Raw genomic sequence first — 5,601 nt, 5'->3', positions numbered from 1 at the left:
TAATAATAGATGTATGAACGACTAAACACAAAATTATGTTGTGCTCTATATGTGTATGTATGACTCAATAAAAATCTTGTAAAAAGTAAACCAAGTGAATCAACCCAAACCACATTAGTTTGATTTGACTTGGTTCTGTTTTATTTCTAAAAGTCAACCAAACCAAATTGAACCACATATTTTTTTTCTGTTACGATTCAGATAACCTTTAGCATCATAACCTTCCAAACCGCACCGCGAACACCCTTGGATTTCGCCATAACCCCCTTTTGTAGGTGTTTCAAGAAATTTCCATACATTTATGATGGTGTAGGAGTAATGGGAGGAGTTCCACTTTATAAGGTATTCATTAATAGAAATGGCGACGGGACGGGGCGATGAAGATTTTTACCTTCCCCAAACTAAAACCAAAATTCCTAATAAATACTCACTACCCTCCCCGATCCCCGCCAGGGATGAAAAATTGAACCCCAAACTCGTCCTTAATGGGTTTTGGTTGGGTTCCTGTATCTCGACCTCACTCTCATCTCTCTGGTGTAATAAAATTTTTTGAATAGAAATAATATTTTTCCTTAATATTAAATTACTCCAGACAAAAAAGTAAAATAATACCAAAAATTTCCAAACATACTTTTCAAATAATAAAGTAAAAATCAAAATATAAAATTATTGACGATACAACTAATATTCTAAATTATCAAAACAAAATAATAAAGTAGAAACTAATATAAACTGGGCGGTTTGCAGTTTGTCATTGCAGCAACTCCTTCATGATTTCCTTACCGCGAAGTAGGGGTACATTTCTTCTTGTTGTTGCTACTCCATTGTGATCTGACTTTGGTTCAAATGAGATTTGGTTGTGGAATTTCGCGGGAATTGGAAGTCGTTTTCCACAGACCACGTCAATATTTTGTGGTGGAACAAGAGTTGTGTTTGATTGATGATGATTGACTTCAAATGCAGTGGAATTGATATTCGATCTAGAGGTGTGGGAGTGGACCTTCTAAATTAGCACTTCAACACCTAAGTTAGTTACAAAGTCCAAGATGAATGAAGTGAAATTATGAGATCGGAAAAGTGTATCTTGAATCTCATGTGTCCTAGTTATATACGTTGGATAACTTTTATTGGGCTTTGTGTGGTTGGGCTGAACATATTGATCATCCCATATTGAGCCTTTGGTCGATCCAAAACAGGTATGTTGAATATCAGAATCATAAATGATGCCTTTTAATTCTAAAGGTTAGAATATTTATAGTCACGATACATGAGTCAAGTTGTGGATGAAGAATCGAATCCAACCCAACTATTTAAAGACTCGTTCTTCTTTAAAAATAGAAGAAATTGTTTCTTTCTTAATTAGGAAATGACATTAACCACTCCTTTGGGATCGGACACCCATAATCCGTCATGTTACACGCGTGTGATTAATTTTTTTTTACTCTTATAGATCTTTCTCTTTTCAATCCCAATTAAAATTATTGTAGTCTAATATGTATAAAAAAAATACAGGAACAGTATAGTGTAGGGGTGGCAAAATGGGTCGTGCCCCGCCGGGCCGGCCCGCGCACCCGCCAAAAAATGGCGTGTTGGGTTGGGATTTTAGGCCCGCCGCTCGCCAAAGCCCGCCCCGCCAAAACCCGCCGCCCTCCATAGCCCGCCCCGCCAATGCCCGCCACCCGCCAAAGCCCGCGTCTCCTCTAAAATTCCCTCTTCTTTAGTTAATTCTAGTAATTCCAATTCTTGATGGTTTATTTTATATATTTATTTGTAAGTATATGTAATATTTTTTTAGTAAAATTTGTTAAAAAATTGGTTTTATAAAAAATTGTTTTAAAAATTAAGTGAAAAATTTAATTAAAAGGTAAAAAAAAACCTATTAATCTATTAAAAAAATGAAAAAAAAAATATAAATAAAACTAGGCGGGCAAGCCCGCCGCCCACCAACCCGCCATCTTGGCGGGACGGGCATGATTTTTATGCCCATTTCACTTGGCGGGCATGCCCACCCCGCTCGTTTTTTGGCCGGGCGGGCGGCCCGTTTTGCCACCCCTAGTGTAGTGCGAACCAAACTAATCGTCGTTGTTCTGATCTTCTAACATTGTGTTGGTTGTTTGGCACTACCGACCAAATATAAGCTAAACCTCGTTTTATTCGGAAAACAATAATGATGATAATAACACCACTTGCAAAGTACTACTAGTTTATGATGTAACAATGTGGTATGACAAATTTGTAAAGTTTTCTTCTAGTTTCTTACCCAAGACACCACTTCAAATGGAATTTGTGAACCAAATACAATAAAAGTAGCCATCATTCTTACTGTAATCCACCATCTTAGATCTTATTCAATGTTCTTTTGGGGGCTTAATGTATTCTTTCTTTTTATACTAGACATTAGGGGTGGACAAGATAAATGTAACCGATGCTAACCGTCCGACCCCTTGCAAACCGAATGGATTCGGTCGGGTTAACTTCGGGTTTCGGGTCCAGCGGGTGGTCTGTTCGGCTTTTATTGGATAATAGCGGTTCGGTTCGGTTCGGCCAAATCAACCCAACGAAAACCGAATCCGACCGCAAATGATTTATTTCTGTTGTTAATACTGGGCTGGACTGGGTAAAATTTGAAGCCCAGTATACATTAACCTAGCTATATATATCACCCTTAGTAAGATTAGTGAGCAAACCCTAGCCGTTTCCAAATACAATTATTTGTCTCTGTTTTTCTCTCTGATTCAGAAACTCAACAAGGTAGTATTGGTAGTATTTCTCCGTGGTTCCTTTCTTCTCTACCTCATATCTGATGATTAATTTTGAATGTGTTTTTACTATCTTTCTCTCCTATATTATGCGTTTTGTATCTTTTCCACAGCCTAACCAAGATTTCATTTTCAATCTTGAAGATTCAGTATTCAGAAGAACTAAATACTTATTCTGAGATGAAGAATATGAAGTTAATTTCAAAATGAAGAGGTTGTTAGAAAGAAACCCCTATAACCTTTAACCAAGGTGATTATATGACTCTAGTTTTTTATTCTTGAATCTGAAATATTAAAATGATATTCTCTAATATGTGTGATATTAGTTTCATAAGTATTATTTCTGTAGATCTGTGATTTCTTAATGTAGATCTGTGATATTAAAATGATATTAAAATGTTTCATTAATTGATTTTAATTAAAAATAATACTTTTTTAATCTGTTAGTTTGTAAGCAAATAAGCTTTTCAAAAGGTTTCACAATAATTTTGAATTTTAATCTTTTCATAAAAAATAATACAGATGGTATAATACAGATGGTTTCTCTGTTCAGATTTATACTATTTTTTAATTTTCCTTATAATTAAAAGCTGTTACTTGAGTATTGATTTCTTTCTCTTTCTCTTTGAAACTATTCTTCAGATTGAAGAAATTGTCAACAAGATTGCTGCTGGTTTTTTGCTCTCCATCAGAGAAGCAATTTGGGAATGTTGGGAATATCTGGCCTTTGAATGAAATTACAGACTCTGAATTTTTATGGAATTTTTATGATATAACCATGGACAGTGTGAAATTCCTTTGACATGAACAGTGTGAAATACATCCTCAAAATAGAATTATTAAAATGTTAAAAATGAATTAAAAATGTTATAAATAGATTAATATATATGAGCCATTTAGTTATATATTTTTTGATTTATCTAATTTTGATAATTAACCTATTAGTAATAAAATTGAAAAATTAAAAAAATCTCAATTTATTATGGACGAATAAGAAATATATAAATTAACTGTTAATATGTTATAATGGACCATGTAGGGCCCAATTTGAAAGTTCTAAAGAAAAACTATTTAATATCCAATCAAATTAAGTCCGAAATTAACTTGTTGTGTTCTTAAGCGGTAAACTTGTGTTTATTTATTTTTTTTTAATATTCTTGGCAATGGATTTTGGATTATTTTCCATGTTAACACTTGCTATATGATGGCCATATGCAGTTTTAAAAATTTGTAACAACTGATATATTGTGGTGGAAAGGCCTTACTCGAATTTTGGAAGCTAAAGGATATATCAGAGAATGAGATAACAAGGTATACTTGCTTCAACAAAAAAATTAAGTTATCCTTACCTTTTGATATTAAAATAGCATGTTCATAACTTTAATTGTTGAAATTGTTGATGATAACATTATAATGCTGGATATCTTGTGACTTGAGTTTTTTATACGAAGATATATTCCTATCTAGTGGAATAAATGAGTACTAAAGCTAAACATGAAATAATTTCATTAGAAATAATGTCTGGATCCGCCTTTTGGAAAAATATTTAATGTCAATTGTAGGCGTCATAATAATTTAAATCTGTATGCATTACTTTTGAAACATAGGTATGAATTGTAGTTGGATAAGAGCTAATTGATTAAATGCTGAGTACGAGCATGGAGTGATGAAATTTCTACAGTTTGCTGAAAGTAATGCTAAAAAAGATCTTCCTCCTCCTAAAAGTAATGCTGAAGATAGTCACCATACGCTTTTTCTCTGTCCATGTGTTCGTTGTGCAAATCAAGAACCAAAACTTAGTAAGAAAGAAATCATGGATCATCTAATTTGTGAAGGGATTTGTCAAAGTTATACACAATGGATATGGCACGGTGAAGTAATAGGAAAGTCAAATGTGTCCCAAAGAGATAATGTTAGTGTAGAAATGGATGATCGTCTGGAAGACATGATGTGTGATATTGGACAAGATTTGTTTAAGATGGCACATGCGTATGATAGTTTATGCAAGGACAAGGATAAACCTTTGTAACCAGGATGCACAAATTTTACACGTTTGTCAGTCGTGTTAAAATTGTTTAATCTGAAGGCAATTAACGGGTGGACTGACAAAAGTTTTACCGAATTCCTTAAATTATTGACACAAATGCTTCCAGAAGGTACGTACTACCAAGTCGATATTACAAGGCGAAGAAAATATTTTGTCCGATGGGTTTGGAATATGAAAAGATACATGCATGCCCTAATGATTGCATATTATACAGAAAAGAGTAAGTAAACTATAATCATTGTCCGAAGTGCAAGGCATCACGCTACATTTTCAAGTCTAGATTTACTCCAACCAGAGCATATATCTACATTTTCAAGTCAATCTCACTAAATTTGCCATTGAATTCGTCTTACCATGATCATCAGGTAATGGCGCCATAAATACTTACCAGTTCCTCCGCTCTACGACATGTCGAAGCTTCCACTGGCACTACAAGAACCCGCCCTATGTCTACTTCTCTTGCTCCACATCTAAACCTTATGTAGTCACATACCATCCAAGGAACTTATCAACCTCCCTCAGCACAGTGAATTCCCCACAATTCTACATAGACGGAACTTCCATCAGATCAGATACACCTCCAGTAGTTACTAGACGCGAAACACTCCCTGTGTTCCAGCTCTTGGAAGCCAATTTAAGACGAAAGCAACTCATAAGTTGTTAAATGGAATGTTTTGAATGATCCAACTACAAAACTCCTAATCCATCATGGATAAACTCGCTCGAATAGAAGAGAGGCTAAAAAATGTCACACTAAAGAACCACACCACCCAAGAAGCATCTTCATAGAAATTC

General features: G+C 34.5%; 1 long non-coding RNA gene across 1 annotated transcript; it reads left to right on the top strand.

The window, feature by feature from the left end:
• The first annotated feature begins 2,619 nt into the window (after window positions 1–2,619).
• On the top strand, window positions 2,620–3,603 carry LOC131618592 (uncharacterized). The gene is made up of 3 exons (XR_009288903.1): window positions 2,620–2,751; window positions 2,904–3,009; window positions 3,402–3,603. It is a non-coding gene; the product is annotated as an uncharacterized LOC131618592 (long non-coding RNA).
• The last annotated feature ends 1,998 nt before the right edge of the window (window positions 3,604–5,601 follow it).

Source organism: Vicia villosa, linkage group LG1 (genome assembly GCF_029867415.1).
Source record: "Vicia villosa cultivar HV-30 ecotype Madison, WI linkage group LG1, Vvil1.0, whole genome shotgun sequence".
NCBI lineage: Eukaryota > Viridiplantae > Streptophyta > Magnoliopsida > Fabales > Fabaceae > Vicia > Vicia villosa.
Note: the sequence above shows the minus strand (reverse complement) of the source record. Positions and strands in the feature narration are given on the sequence as shown.